The sequence below is a fragment of the Anastrepha obliqua genome, chromosome 5, assembly GCF_027943255.1.
Source record: "Anastrepha obliqua isolate idAnaObli1 chromosome 5, idAnaObli1_1.0, whole genome shotgun sequence".
NCBI classification, from domain to species: Eukaryota; Metazoa; Arthropoda; class Insecta; order Diptera; family Tephritidae; genus Anastrepha; species Anastrepha obliqua.
This window is the reverse complement of record NC_072896.1, coordinates 110,142,914-110,160,280: the sequence shown is the minus strand read 5'-3', so window position 1 is coordinate 110,160,280 and position 17,367 is coordinate 110,142,914.

Sequence of the window (17,367 nt, the reverse complement as noted above, 5' to 3'; positions counted from 1 at the left end):
CATGCAAAGATGAATGCAAGTTGGAGTCTGACAGGAGTAAAGGAATGATGCTGCGACGTACTACCTACATATACTCGTAAATGTATGCATGCAGTATGCACTACCTATTCCAGTGGCCACAGGCACTACAGCCCAACTTTCCCTAGAAGTATGCTTCTATTTTCGCTTCATGCCGCCACTTGAGTGCCAGTACAGAAGTCAACTTTTACCTTTGCCATAGGAAAAGCAGAAAGCATGCAATTGCACACACACACACACACAGCAAAAAACTGTTATGCTTTCGTACTCTGTGACGGCTGTGTTGTACAATTGTGTAACGGTACATATGTTTTCACACAGTACATTTGTAGATGGTTCGTCCTGAACGATGCTTACTTTCCTTCCATTGTTACGGCGCGCATTGTATTACACTTTGCTTCACTTCGTCCATTCATTGTTTTATTTTTTTGTTTTTTGCTTTTTTCGGTTTTACAGCTGCTGCTTATCCACTTTATGCAATCCCTTTCGCCACTCCACTGCACTCCACATCACTCCACTCGTTTTGCCTACTTCGGGCGCCTCTTAGTGCAGTTTTGTGCTCAAAGCATAGAATTCTACTTTATGCTTTGGTTTGTTTTGCTGCTTATGATATTACGTTTGTTATCACAAACACTCGAACATAGCATAGCATAGCATAGCATAGATATGTGCATATAACAGCTCTTCCTGGGATCAGCATCACATACTTGAGCATACTTTTGTGGGTGAGTAAGTAAAGGTAATGTGAAGGAGCTGCTTCAGCGAGAGAGAGAGCCGCTTAAGGCAATACAATGTGCGATAAAAATGTATGGAGTGCAGGTAATACAGGACAATATTTACATTTAAGGACGCACATATTTAACACATACATAAATTTGCATTTATTTTTTACATATACAGGACCATATCTGTCTACTTATTTGGTGTGGGACTGAGAACTAATACATGGAAGAAAATTTAAATTTTTTATATTTAGGATAATGCTTTTTTGTAACATTCAAAACTTTTTTTAGACCCTTTATTTTATGCTCAGATTAAATGTCCTGCATTATCATAGCTTTGCGCGTTATTTGGAGGGACCATATAAGGCTCATGAAATGTGGAAACTGTATTATAGTCCAAAATACAATTTTTTTTTTTTTTTTTAACGACAATGTGTGTATAAACATTTCGAAAAATTTTGTTTTTACATTGGATTTAAGTATTTTTTTTTCAAGTTAATTCATTCATTAAGTAAACACATTATATTTAACATATTATAACAATTCAAACATTTTCATAAAAATGACCTTCTGAATAAATTTTATTTTTGCTTAATGTATTCATTTACAGTTAAATTTTTATAAGGCAAACAGAAACCAAAGTTGTTTAACTTTGCCATGTAAAGAAATAATCTATATATATTTTTTTTTTTAATTGTTTCCATATTAATAGGGAAAAAAAAATTTTGTTTGAAAATTATTTTTGTCTCGAGCGGTTAACGCTTACAGACTCTAACTGCCTGCATTCAATCATGCACAGTGTTTTATGTATATTTACTTGATTTCTTTTCTCTGCTGGAGCAGGAATTCTAGTCGATTGATATAAAGGGTGATCAGATTGCAAGTACTTTTCCCAATAGTATTAATTTGAGAGGATGGTTCCATGTGTAGAAGTCCACGCAAGTGGGGAAAGTTACTGATCGCCATTCACTTGGGAGTGGCCAGGACGATTCTTCTGCATATGGTTCAAGCAGCTCACAACGTCCGGGATTAGCCCACGTATCCTCTGGGTAGCTTCCGAACACCCATTCGGGAGTCAGCATACGTGAGAAGGCAAAGCATTCCAGGAAAGCTGGTCGTGCGCTGGGTTTGGGACCCGCCACTGGACCCGGCTGGTTGATGTCCTCGTGAGAGTAAAGGCTGACATCACTGCCATCCAAGAGATGCGATGGACGGGGCAAAGCAAGAAAACCATAGGACCTTGCGACGTCTACTACAGCTGCCATGTACAGCAGCGCGAATTCGGTGTCGGATTTGTTGTGGTTCTGCCTTCTCCAAACTGGATGAAGAGGCAAAGCGAATGGGTCTGGTGGTGAACGAGGACAAAACGAAGTACCTCCTGTCTTCAAACAAACAGTCGGCGCACCCGCGTATCGGCACCCAAGTCACTGTTGACAGTTATAACTTCGAGGTTGTAAAACACTTCGTTTATTTAGGAACCAGCATTAACACCGATAACAATGTCAGCCTTGAAATCCAACGTAGAATCTCTCTTGCCAACAAGTGCTACTTTGGACTAAATAGGCAACTGAGCAGTAAAGTTCTCTCTCGACGAACAAAACTAACACTCTACAAGACTCTCATTATGCCCGTCCTAACTTCTGTTGGTGTATCCAATTGGCGCCGGTTAGCACAAGAAAGATACGACTGGCGCGCCTTGTCAAACTCGGCCAAAATCGCGTAAGCGGTTATCGTACCAATTAAGAAGAAGAAGATTTATTTGAGAGATCCCGCGTGACTACTGTCAAACTAAATACATATTTTTTTTCAGTATTCATTGAAATTTTGTCATGGAAAGCGTACGCCTCAACAACGTTTACACATCGTACAATTGTATTACGAAAATCGACGCTCTGTGTGAAAAGTGTTTATCGCGCGCTCAGACCAATTTATGGTGTTCAGCGACGAGGCCTATTTTTGGCTTAATGGCTAAGTCAATAAGTACAATTGCCGTATATGGGCTCAAGAGCAACCCGAAGCCATTCAAGAACAGCCATTACATCTATTGAAAACCAGCGTTTGGTGCGACCTATGAGCTGGAGGAATCAACGGCCCACATTTCTTCAAAGACGAGGCTGGCGCCAATGTAACAGTGACTGGCGAACGCTATCGCGCCAAGACAAGGGGCTTTTTGAAGCCGGAAATTGAAGTCCGTGATCTTCACAACATTTGGTTCCAACAAGACGGCGCTACTTGTCATACGACCTGCCAAACAATGGATTTACCGCGTCGTCGTTTCGGTGAGCAATTTATTCCTTGTCTCGAACCGGAGAATTGGCCACTAAGGTCGTGTGATATCACAACTTTGGACTTTTATTCGCCGTAGCCGAATGGGTTGGTGCGTGACTATCATTCGGAATTCACAGGGAGAACGTGGGTTCGAATCTCGGGGTAAGACCAAAATGAAGAAAAAGTTTTTTCTAATAGAGGTCGGTCGTCCCTCTGCAGGCAATGGCAAACCTCCGAGTATATTTCTGCCATGAAAAAAGCTCTTTATAAAAAATATCTGTCGTTTGGAGTCGTCTTGAACGTTAGGTCCCTCCATTTGTGAAATAACATCCCAACGCACGCCACAGATAGGAGGAGGAGCTCCGCCAAAAACCCAAAAAGGGTGTACATTCCAATTATATATACATATATATATGTAAAGTTCAAATGTTTTGTGGGTCAACCAGCTGCGATTTCCTATTGAGGCATTGGAAGCCTACATTACTAAAGTTATTCAAGGGGATATCGACAGAAGTCCTCCAGGAAATCCTTCAAAATTGGTATTTACTGGCCGAATTACGGCGCAGTTGCTGCTAACATTTGAAAAGAACTATCTTTAAAAAATAAATGTCATCAATGGTTCTACACAAAAATATTAAAGATTGCTCAATCAATTTGAATTTTCTTTGTTTTATTTCAATTCCAAATTCGATATCTCTAAATTAAGCACTCTTTATGTGCTGTTTTATTATTAATTTAAAACAGAACGGGAGCGGAGCTTGAGAAGCTGTTCTCAGATCACTGACAGCAGTGACATTCCTATCCCTGACAGCAGTCACGCCGAATCTGACATCATTCTAAGCAATGGCGAGATTCCAAATCTCACGGACGGTCGAAAAATGAGCCATGACATGTCGTCTCTCGCCTTTTTACACGACTCACATTGCGAGAAGCTTACAGACTTTTAGACTTCAGACAGTTATTTTCAAGCGAAGATTAATTGCAAGACGGTAAAGCCGGTAAGCTTGATGGACCTCACTTTTATAAAACGCATCGCCTTGGTAGGTTGTCAATTCGCAATCAAGAGTGTTAGGTCCAATTACGATTAAATCAAAATATGCTCACGAATGTCGAAGTTTACTTAAACATTTCGATAGCACATCTTCAATCTGTACTGACTCGAGAGACATAGTGCTGCTTCCAGCAATGAAGAGCCAGAAGAATGTGCAGGAGTTAGACACAAGACTGAAGGCACATTACCCTTACTGAGTTTCCTGCTTTCAAAATTTGAAAACAAACCTACAGCAACTACTAACAGCAAGTAATCTGTGATTTAGTCAAAAACTTTACAGAGTATCGCGTTCACTTTAAACAGCACTAGATGAGCGAAGATCATGGAACTTACAGAGCTCTCAAAAAGGTAAATACGGCTTCTAACACATCTGATAATCTAGTCTCCAACTAACTGTATTTACATCCCAAGCACATAATCTAAGAATATATGGGCACCTAATTAACCTCATTGAACATATAAAATAGCCAACACTTTGAGAGACTGCTCACAAATCTTTGTTCATGCTTTGAAACGTGAATACTTCACGTAAAATGTCACATCTTTTATAGCGACTTATGCGAGAGAGTTATCGTCCTCGTGGCTTGTCTTCTTGTCATGAGGAGGGGCTCAGTAAGTGTAATGATCCCGAGATCGATGCCGACAGTAGCATAGCTATCAGCAGGGTGTCCCAAGTCAGTAAGGTCGAGGGTGAACACCGAAGCCAAGAACAACCCTCATAACACAATTCTGCCGCAAACCAGAAAGTAGCGTCTGTCCACAGGGTAGTGGCGGCTATAACAGGCGTCTGTCTTGCATCTAGCGGCTCCCTATATCAGCTATCGAAAGTAGCAACCCTACCATTGGACCAGAAAATCCGGCCTAATACCCCATGTTTTCAAAATAAACTGATTACTGTAACCTGATCTGGCCCTACGTTCCAATCGGAGTTAAATGAAGCAGAACGCAGTTGAAACCTGACAATCTCAATGAGACGGGAACTTCGCTTTCATATCGTCATTTGGACTGCTGGTAGCATCTTTTGAGCTGCTAGTAGGAACAGTAGATTACAATTCGCATTGGGTATGTGAAATACCCTTACTGATCCAAAATACACTACCCAAAGGTTCTTTTTTTCATTCAATCAGAGACAAAACTTCTAAAAAGCATCAAAAGTCTAAGCTACATAATTCTCAGAAACTTACAATAAAATATTATGTAATGATTTTAGAAATTGTTTCCAAAATATGGTATGCGGCTTTTCCTTCTTTCACGAATAGAAAGAAGCCGCCTTCGTTCGCCTGGTGGCTTTTAAAATAGGCTTTTGTATGACAGAAATATACCTGGAGTTATACCACTATCCGTTCTGCCATTCTCCCTAATAAACCCCCACGCTTGCGCCTACAGGCATAGATTTTTATCAGCAAGTATTTATTTATTTTTCATTCATCATGAAAATCTAGTAAATCCAGCAAATATGGATCCTGTTACAATCTGGATCCTCTTGACTACCTGTTGCTGGTGGTAGAGACAAAAGAAGGTTTCCGCTGCGACGGAGAAAAAGTAGTCGAAGATTAGCACTTTCGAAGGATTGTGAGCGTTTTCTGGTCAAACACCATCTCTAACACTGACCTCAGGAGTTTGACGAAACAGATTGCTGTTTATCTCGATATTCGGCTACGAAAATAGAAATGGATTGGGCATGCACTTCAGAAGCCTCATGCAGATAATTCAAAAGTAGCCTTTGACTGGTTCGCACAAGGAAGGCGCGGGAGACCATTCAACACGTGGAGACGATTAGTTGCAACAGAAGCGGTTGAAGAGGGCCGTTCAAGGCGACAAATTTCTTATATTGAATAAACCTAGCTTTAACCTGGATTTTTATAAAGACGGAAAATGTTAACGCTCAGTTTTATTAAACTTTTTGGCTCTTACAACTAATATTCTTCAAAATAGGACCCTTGAGCGTCCAGCTGGAGTATTGCTGGTAGCGCTCCTTCTACTGCAGGAAACATTTTTTAAACTCATCCGCCGGAATCGTGTTCAATTCGGCTGTCAAGTTTTTGGATCGCCTCGATTGAGTCGAAACGCCTCCCCTTCAGCTTTCTTTTCAGGCGCGGGAACAAGAAGAAGTCCGAAGGGTACAGGTCTGGGCTGTAGGGAGGGTAGGGAAGCACCGGAACCCCCATCTTGACCAATGCAGAGGTGCAGAGGAAGGCGGTGTGCGCCGGCGCATTGTCGTGATGAAGGGTCCAATTATTAACGAGGTCGGACCGAGCCCGGGCGACGCGGTTTTTCAGCAGAAGGAGCACTTCTTTGTAAAATGCCGCGTTTACAGTGCTTCCTGGAGGTACAAACTCCTTGTGGACGATGCCTCGACAGTCGAAAAAGATGATCAGCTGCATTTTCACCATTGCATAATCCTAACACACTTTTAAAACAGCTTTCACGCGCGGAGCGATGTTGACTGCACCGCTGTTGCCAGCGAACTGGGACCGGTTTTTAGTTGAAGGGGAAGGTCCAATGATTATTTTCCCCCACCTGCCAATTCGGTTGATCGCTTGGCAGACGCTCCGCGCGGGAAGGCTCATTACTTTCCAATCAAACCCTGTACCTGTGAGAGGTTTAGACTTAAGTTGAATAGATTTTGTGAGTCGATTACACTGAGACTTTGGCACAGCTTTTTAAGTCAAATTTCCCGCCGATCCCTGTCAGTTGAGTATTTAAAATGCTTACGTATCCATATGAGTATTAAAAAAACCAGTAGCATAACAAAAAAATAAATCAATCATAAGAAAGCAATAAAGAATCATTTCCTATTCGATAATTTTTTTTTTCCTTTCGCTTTTCACAACCACATTCGCATAGAGAGTTGGGCGCATTCCTTAGTTTTCTTTGCAATTATCATCTTCCGGTTTCCTTAAAAACAGGAACAGGAAAAGGAAAAAGGCAAAAACAAAATAAATAAAAAACAAAAACAACACACAAGCAACATATGTAGATAAAATCAGAGGCCTCCTAGTTTTGTATGTACTATCAGTTTCTTTTCGCCTTTGCGTTATTTACGTATGTGAATGTAAAACCTACTCTTCCATCTACGCGTGCATTTGCAAATTTATTGTAAATAGCAAAGCCCAGTGGGACATAAAATACTCATTTTCAGTTGAAGGCGGAAGATAAATAAATAAACAAACAAAAGTGTTCGAAGAAGCGCAAAAGTGAATTGCTTGAAAAAGTTACGCGGAGCGAAATGATGCGAAAGAAACACCCATACATGCATATTTTATTATGAGGCAACTTGTGTATGTCCTCTGATATTTTCCACAAGCCTATGAGGGTGGAAGTAAGAGATATTGGAAAGAGTTCCAAGTTGTCTGCGAAGCCTTCAAGCTGCCGCATACTTTTGGCATGGATGTTATGTAGAACTTCGATGCGAGCACAGCTGTTGCGACGATTTGGTTTTGTAATGCAATTTCACTGTCTATGCGCCTACGTATATGCAATGACATTGTGACGCACTCTATGCCGCTGGCATTTTCTCAATGCTGACTGTTAGAAATGGGATACAGATGTAAAAAGAATCGAATAGGAAGATGTGAATATGGGAATGCGCATACGTGCTTGTGTATGTGTGTGCATTAGAGCACGTTCCTCTCCGTACAAAAATGTTTTTTCATTGAAAGTTATAAAATTTATTATATTCTAAAACTTATGCGAAAATATTTCGGAAGAATACGAAGATTTACAAGAGCGGGGTCGGTTTGGAAATGCTTTCAAAGTAATGCCCTTTTCGATGCTATTTGTGACTCTTTTCGAAAGCTAGGTTTAAGAAATATTTGACTAACTCAGCCAAATCTTGACCGATTTAGACTTCTAAGTTTTTATTTCTTGGCTTTGTGGTGATACAATTTAGACACATTTTTATGAAGATTTTTGAATTCTAAAATTTTAATTACCTAAAAAGATTTTTGGAAAAAAAAATGTTGTTAATAAAAATCTACTTTTTTTAATAAAAATTTACTTTTTTTTAATAAAAATCCATTTTTTTTAATACATTGGTTTTCAATAAATCGAGAAAAAAATGTAATAAATTGGTTTTTTAAACAATTTTTGTTTTACGTTTTATTAAATTTTTTTTTATAAATTTTTTTTTTGTAAACTGTTTTTTTAAACAACTTATTTTTTTTTTTTAATTTTTTATTCAAAAAAAATTTGAATTCTTTTTTTAACTAAGATGATTTTTCGAAAGAGAAAAATTTTAATAATATAATACGTTTTTTAATAAATTTTTAATACTTCTTTTTTATACAAAGAAATCAGTTTTTGAAGGCCCTTTTTCTAAAATATTTTGACAGAAATCTTAAAATATAATATCTATGTGCAGAGACGAACTTAGACAGAAATTCCCGGAATGAGCGAATTGCCATGCTGAGCGACAGTCAGGCGCCACTCAAGGCTCTGTCATCTTGCGAGATGAAGTCCTCACTGCCTTTTGAGTGTGCCGAGAAACTGAATCTTTTAGGAACTCACAATCGCATAGAGCTAATTTGGGTCCAGGGACACAGGGATGTAACTGGGAAAGAAGTAGCGGACACATTGGTGAGAAAGCCTGCGGTCTCGCCATAAATAGAATCCGAGCCGTTCTTTGCTATGGGACAACACACAATCAAAGAGAAGCAGTTAAAGGCTAAGGGAGATAAGCTGATATTAAACTATGGGACTACGTCAGGCGAAATCCTGGCTGCGACAGTACAACCAAAAGAGGTTTAAAAACTCAGAGCCCTCCTTAAGGATAAACTGAGAATGCTCGCGGACATTCTCACAGACAGTAGCCTGTAGACTGCGTAGTCATCTGCACATGATCGGTATGGTCCACTGAATCTTGTCGTTTTTGCGAGCAATCCCAGGACACTCCGATGCACCTTCTCCCTGAATGCAGGACTATAGCTTTGAGAAGATTGAGGCATTTCGGCCAAGTGCAATCAGATAAAAACACATACGCTCAATCGAATTCAGCTCTATCTGGAGTTTAATAACGGTCGTGCGTTTGGATTAGGTACGTAAAGAGTAGAGAGCACAAAAGACCATAAAGTCGAAGTGGAGACCTCGAAGTAATCTAATCTAATCCAATAGATTTAATAATTTTGGAGGAAAAACTGCAACTGTTTTTTTAGGCATCCTAGTGCACATTCCATTGCTGGATCACCGCTAGTGTGACCCTGCTTACTTCGCTGTTGTTCAAATCTTCCTTTATTTTTCCCTCTTTTATTTTTTATTCCTTCTTCTACTCCTTGTTGTAGTGTCTTTATGCCGCCTGAATCTACTCATGGCTGCGTATCTGCGCTTGCCGCATACCAAACTGCGACTAGTCTAACTGACTGACTAACATCAATGAGTTCATGAAAGCTGTCTATGTGTCTCCTGTTATTATTATTTGTTCAGTTTCTGTTTCTCGTTTTTTTTTTATCTACCCCATTTCTTTGGCTCCCTTTACTTGTATGCCTTCGTTCTTCATCGCATAAATTTCAATGATTTCACTCGGAATGACGTCGCGCCATGTGTGCAATTGTTTTGCAGTGAAAAAGGTTAAATGTTAAATGTGCTCACGACACCGCTCTCCACTCCACTCTATCCTTCCATTCCCGTTGCCTGTAGCAATCAAGTGCTCGAACCCACCCGCCCGCTGTGGGTTGTGTCAACACGACATTAATGACAGACAACTCATTGGGCGTAGGCATACCTGAGGTGGATAAAGCAAACGGCTTGCATTTATTTTTTTTTTTTTTTTGTTCCTTTTTTCCTTTTCTTGTTGCTGGTGTGTTGAGGCTCATGTTGGTTTTACGCCACAATGCACACTTGCAACATTCCGTTGCATTCACAATTAAGCAAGTTGTTTTGCGAGCAGGTGTGTGTCTGTTTTTACGAAATACATTTGTATGGATGTTAAAAGCTGAGCTGAATATGGAAAGCACACTCCGACTTTAATTTTTTTCATATTTTGAAAAAATTTAGGAATTTAATGAAATATTATACGAACAGTCCGCGGTCATGGACCTGTAAAAAGGCACTGAAGCCATTGACGTCATGAAAAAAATTTTTCTCTCGAAAAACCTTTTGAAAGAGTGGCAAGAATACAGCTATTTGCAGCATAAAAAGTTTAGTTATGCACCGTAAGTATCTTCAGAAACTATGGGCCCATTATCGCAGTTACTTATGTAGTACACACTCAAGTTCAGTGCAAGCGGAACTTTCTCCTTCCACATTTCCTCAAGGAGGAATGACGAGGTGCATTATCTAGAAACAGATAAAACATTGAAATTGTTTATGGATGCCTCTGAATTGGACAAAGAGGTTTCTGAAGCTGTTTTCTGTGAGGAGCTTTCCACTGAATTTAAATTAAAGTCATCTTTGTCACTGTTGTGGGTTCTAAGCGGAGGTTGCTGTGGAGATATCAAAGAATAACTCTTCACTAGTCCGTCGACATTTAAGTCAACGACATCTATTTGTGCAGCTGAGTGACAAATAAGGCTAGACTAAGGCTCATAGAGACTAGGCTTGAAACTAGTCGTGAAATGCTTCACTTCCTTTCAGCCGTATTTGGATACTATGGCATCAAGCTCAAGAGGAAGTTTGTGGCTATCTTGACTATCTATGATCTGCTTCTATAAAGGTAAGGTTCGTGTCAATTCAATGAGCGCTAGTCAAGTACACCAACTTGTAACTGGTGCTACGCGTAAATTAGAGGCGCTCGAGGGAGATTCTAAGGTTTGCAAAGCCGCAGCTCTCAAATTTTGTAGATATCCTTGAGATTTGCAGAAGAAAATGGAATCGGATTGGACATGTCCTTCGTAAAGCCGCTATTGTATGGAACCCCCAAGGCAGTTGTAGACGAGAAAGATCATCGAACACTTGGAAACGATTGTTGCATTTTGAAACGCGCGCCGTGAATTTAACTTGGAATGAAGCTAAAAGGTTGGCGCAGAAAAGATGTGAATGGAAGGAATTTTTTGCGGCTCTTGAACCATGGGAAATAATAAAAATAATTAGCTCGTTAGGTATCCAAGCTGTGAGACTTATAATTACTTCCTGAACCTTTTGCACCAGTTGCAAAATGAAGTGGCATTATATCTGCACCTTGTTTGATGCACGGAGATACAAATCTACGCACTTCCGAATGGTAGTCACGCACCAACCTATCGACTACGGCGGCAAAACTTATACGGCTGTGTACAATGATGTTGAGCGCTACGTAATCTCAGTCATGATCGGAAGGAACCTTTCCGAACCGTTCGATACCAAGCGAGGTTTCAGACAAGGCGATTCCCTGTCGTGTGATTTTCCTATGTTCAGGAGAAAAAGCAGAAAAAGTGAGTGTTGCGGTGATCGAGAGTAAAACAAAGTACCTGGTGTCAACATACAAGGAGTCTACGCATCTTGGACAAGACGTCACTATTGGCAACCGCAAATTTGAAATGGTGAAGGACTTTAGGAACCAGTGTAAATAGCCAGAATGCCGTCAGCCTAGAGATTAAACGATGTATAACTCTTGCCAACAGGTGTTACTTTGGACTCAGTAAGCAATTTTAAAGTAGATTCCTGTCTCGAAAAATGAAAACAACGCCGTACAAAAGTTCAGTCATCTCCGTCCTTGTATATGGCGCAGAAGCTTGGACGATGACGACAACTGATGAGTGAGCACTGGGAGCCTTCGAGAGAAAATTCTCCAAAAAGTCTTCGGTGCTCTTCGCGTAGGCGAAAATGAGTTCCGTATCCGATGGAAGAGCGAGCTGTAGGAGCTATACTGAGCTGTGGGCACAGTGCGGCATATTAAAATACAGTAGCTGCGTTGGCTTGGCATTGCCTCGAGGATGAACACAGGTGCTCCGGCACAGCAGTCCCTCGCGAGGGAACCCATTGGTGGACGAGGAGGAAGTGGGAGACCTACTCAGCGTTGGCGAGATCAAATGAGGCATAACCTGGCAACACTCGGTGTCACCAACTGGCGCCAGTAAGTAGCGAACCGAAGTAGATGGCCGAATGCTTTAGATTCGGCCAAAACAGACGTACGTAAGTAAGCATGAAGTTTTTAGGACTCGCTTTGAATATCCTCATTATTTTAGAAATATGATTCCAGTGTTATATATAATTTAACGAAAAGCAAGCACACAAACAAAAACTGAACTGAACTGAACATAAAACATTTTCACATAACTACCAACTTTTGTTTTTTTTTCTTGCTACTGGTCAAGGAAAATATGCCTTGATGCAAAATTTCTGCTCAAAATACTTTGACTTTTGCAACCTCACAACCACTCGCTTGCTTATTAAACAATCTTTGCAAAGCGAATTTCAACACAAAAATTTATTTACGTACTCGAATTTATTTATGTGCATGTCTCTAGAGCAATTTAATTTTCCAGGAGCTAACTTCCAACATTTATAAATGTGTACGTTTGTATATCCGGTTGAGCGTGAGTAGCCGCTCGTGCTAACGCATATGTTGCAGTAGGATGCGCAAGAATGCATTTGTGCGCGTGTGCATGTGGATGTGTGGGAAAGTGTATGCTTCATACTACGTGGAACAGCCCGTACAGTATCATGAATATGTTGGCTTGGCAATTTGATAAAACTTATTGTTGAAATTTTAAACTTTTCCCAGCTTGTTAATACTTTCCACATTTGCCAGGCCTTCCTTGCATTCTCCGAAAATAAAAACCCTCTAACAAACTTTCTTTGTCACATTGTATCCTGCCAACTATCGCCAACTCTCGTTTTTGGCTTGGCTGAACTATCTTGCACAATAAATTCCTTCCGTTGCCGCTCCAAATTCCTCCACTACAGATTTACTACTTTACCAAATGCACTAGGCATCTTTGCACATTCCCCCATTCTCCAGTACTTCCCTTCACTCCCCCACTTCCTTTATGCTTGTTCTTTTGTGTCTGTTGCAACTTTCTCCGCCTCAACGCACTTTTAGTTTCATTGTTGAACTTGTTCTTCCTCGCCAGCTGGTGGCTGGTGGCTGGTAGTTCTTCTTTTTCTTTTTGTTGCCTCACTGCCCTTAACCACATATTTGTTGGCATATGTGTCAGGAAGTTGATTGCGGTAGCTCTCCTGGCTCCTCTCTTCCTTCCTTCACTTGCATGCTTTTACTTGGTATTATTTGCACATGCCGGAAAATGTTGTTGTGGTTAATAAAAGTCGAAAATTGCATATGAAAATAATGGAAAATACTCATATTTCATTTGGTTGCTCGAAAAGTGGCTCAATGATAGAGCTGAGCAAATAAATAGTTAAGCCAATTAAAAAATAAATGAAAATATCAAAGTTCGGTATTTCAAATATTTTACTAAATGTTTTATTTTTCATATCTGCACAAGTTGAGCAAATACATTTGAACAAGCTATAATCGATACTTTTAATTAGAATTCTAAGTTTTCAGTTAAAAAGTGTGCATAAACTAAAGCAGGTTAGGCAGGCAGGTTATGTGTATGAACGTTGCTAAATACAGATGAAAGCTTATGTCGAAATTTTAATGAACTTTTTTAAACTATAAGAGCTGTAATACTTGAATTACTTAGAGAAGTGATAAAGAAGAAAGTATTAAAAAATATCCATTACTTATTTTTGAAAGATAAAGCTTTTATACGAAGGTTCACAGCGCCGTTTATGGAAGCATAAATAGTCAGTTGGCTGAGAAACGTAAAAAGAAAAAAATTTTGGTTACACATAAAAGCTCGCAGTACTGTGTATGAAAGCTTAAGGGGTTATATCCACTTGTGATTTTCAAAAAATCGAATTTTTTTTTTTTTCATTTTTTGAATGTACATATATTTAAGTAAACACTATGAAAATTTCAAGTCATTCCGAAGATTATTTTTGAAGTTATACGCATAAATGTAACGACGCGTCAGAGCACTTTACATTAGCAGGCCGGCGTTTAACCTTGTTTTTCTCAAAACTGTGTTTTGAAAGTCGGTGAGCAAAATTTCTCCGAAACCGCTAAACCGATCGGTTTGAAATTTTCACACGACTTACTCAGATATATTTTTCAGGTAATGATCGAAGGAATAAGGTTTTGGACAATAATTTCGATTTTTTAAGCCACTTTGAAGTGAAAAATTTTCATGAAAAACTGAATTTTTTTTTTGAACAGCCGCCATTTTGTCAAAAATCAAAATTTTGACTAGACCTTCGATCATTACCTGTATTTATTTATTACTAAACTAAATATTTTTGGTTTTTGGTTTTCAGATAATTTGGACCAGAGATATCTTGCTCACCGCCAAGCACTTTTTTTTGGAGGTCTTTCCGCAGATCATCTACAGGAGCTAGGGGATCCAATATTTTTTAAAATAAACCACTGATTGTTAAAGTACATTAAATTCTGTTTAATTACATTTTGTTCATTAATGTATAAAATAAAATGCCTCTTTGGAAAAAATTCACAAAAAAACGCGTTTTTTCTGCCTCGCAAGTGGATATAACCCCTTAAGCAACATTAGTAAATTAGCTGAGACTTTTTGAAGCTTTAGATTTCTTACGAAAGCTCTAGTATTTTGTGTGAAAGTTCAAGCAATATTAAATAAACAGCTAAAAACGTAGGGAAATGTTGCTAGAAACTTTAATCAAGGAAGCTTTCGATTTTATACAAAAGCTCACAGTAATTTTTGTGAAAGCTCAACCAACATTAATTAAACAGCTGAAAAAGTGGAAACCAGAATCTTAAAAAGGGAAGCTTTTAATTTTAAACGAAGGCTCATAGAATTTTGAGTGAAAACTCAAGTAAAAAATCACTAGTCCAATACCTGAAAATTGCAGAGAAACGTTACTAAAAAGGGAAGCTTTTGATTTTATACGAAAGCTCACCATACTGTGGGTGAAAGCTCAAACAATATTAATTAATTAACTGAATGAAAGTTAGGGAACATTACTAGAAACGTGATTTTATACAAAAGCTCACCATACTGTGGGTGAAAGCTCAAACAATATTAATTAATTAACTGAATGAAAGTTAGGGAACATTACTAGAAACGTGATTTTATACGAAAGCTCGCAGTATTATGTGTGAAAGCTCCCGGAAAAAAGCACTTTCCATTAACTAAAAAATGCAGGGAAACGTTACAAGAAAAAGGAAGCTTTTCATTTTATACGAAAGCTCACCATACTATGCATGAAAACTCAACCAATGTTAATTAATTAACTGAAGGAAAATTAGGGAACGTTACTAGAAACTTAAAAAAGGAAGCTTTTGATTTTATAAGAAAACTCAGAGTACTATGTGTGAAAGCTCAAGTAAAAAAGCACTAGTCGACTAACTGAGAAATGCTGCGAAACGTTTCAGAAACTTTTAGACAAAGAAAACTTTCAAAGTTTAATTTTTTTTTACTATTCAAAAGATCAGTACAATTTTTGGAAAAACCCCACATGAAGAAGTCGAAATTTTAGAGCGAAAAAGTTCAATAAAAACAAAAATATATTTTATCAAGCAATAAAAGAAAAGCTTTGTATTTGTTTGATTTTTTGTGTATTTTTAAATGTCTTTTTATTTAAATTTCTTTTGCATTTTTCTGCTATAAAGCTTTATTCTTCTGGCCGTCGAATTTTGAAAATTTATAGCACGAAATTGAGGCCCGAATTTAAATCTGTGCGTTTTATTTAAATTCCGGTCTTGAACTCAACTTATTGCAATTAATATTATTAATTTACAAGAAAGCTGTGGATTTTCGAGTTTTAAATTTTTTAGATAGTCCCTGAAAGCTCCTCTAACTCCTGTTTTGAGGTGAAGGTTCATGGCAAAATATTATAAGCCTAAGCAAACTGATGGCAAAGCCAACACCTTCATAGATGTGAGATGCAAGCCCAATTACCAATCATCAAGGTTTAACTACCAAGAAGAGGGACTTATATTTTAGTTAGTGCTAACATTTAAAACAAGAAAACCGTTAGCTTTAATTGAGCTTTAAGAAAATTTTTATTTTACAATAATTCAAGGTGCTAACTTCCAAGATCGCAAGACCATATAAGTTCAATATTTAGAAAAACTATTGGTTTTGCCTTTACATCACTGAAAATATATGTTCTTCAAGCTCATTTCAATATATTTTTGTTATATTTTTCCGCAATTTCAAAACAAAAGCTACAAATGCTTGGGTGAAATGTGAAAGCTTATGACAGGTAAGTGAAAGCGCTTATGAAATGTACGAATTGTACACGTGAAAGCTTTAAGAAGTATAGACTTGGCTAGTGAGAACTTAAAATAGAAAAAAAACTGTTTACAAAAACATGGGGCACATTTTTCTGCTATTGCTATTAATACAACCTTTTGGACATTATTAAAAACTTTTATTTCTGAAACCCTCCATGCAAGCAATCTAACTACGTTAAGTCGCTGTTAATTTCCATCCGCAAAGCGCATAGTTTTTTTGAATTTTTTGCAAAAAATTGGAATTGAAAACAGAAATTTGAAAAGGTCGAGCCAAGGAGCACCAGGAGATTTGGTGGCTCCTAAAACACTCAGGCTAAAGAGCCCATTGTATTTAAAGCTCTGGAAAGGGGGTAGAGAGTCAAGGAGGGAAGGAGAAAAGTATCAGAGAAAGAGATAGGAAAAAATAGAGACAGAGATAGAGATAGTTAGTCTTGCAAAAAAATTACTATTTTCATGTAAATAAATTATTCAGCTACAAATTGCTCACAACAATCAGAGATCTACGCTCATAAACTGCTGTCACTTGCCGCTGTGCTTTCACATCAAGAATGTACGCAATTTCTCAAAAAAAGCAAAATTATTCAAAATGAAATAAAACAAATAGATAAACTTTCACTTCTTCTTATTTATTTTACTTTTATTAGAATTTATCTAATCATGGTTTCATCAAGTTCTTTTTGCAGACATAAGCTATGGGAAATCCTTGATGATAAAGTGGTATTAAGGTTGACACGAAAAGCCTGGCAAGTGATGAGCGGGAATACATACATACATATGGAAACACATATACATACATGCATAAACAACGAATGACAGGCAAGCAATTGGCAACAACAACAACAACATTGGTAGGCATAAACAGGCCAGGCGGCGGCTGTGGTTCAACCTCAAACGAGGGCGCCGCCATGAGTTGTAGGCGAATTTTCGGTGAATTTGGGTCATTTAAACAATAAATTGAAAGTAACGACGTAGAAAAAAATTTAATAAAATGAGATAAAAAGAACAAACTATTATGAATAAACCAAAACGGCTTTTTCCCAACACAACAAATAGCGAGCGAGAGAGGCTTCAAGTGCAGATAAAAGTGCAAAGAAAATTAAAGACAAAAAAAAAATGCAAAA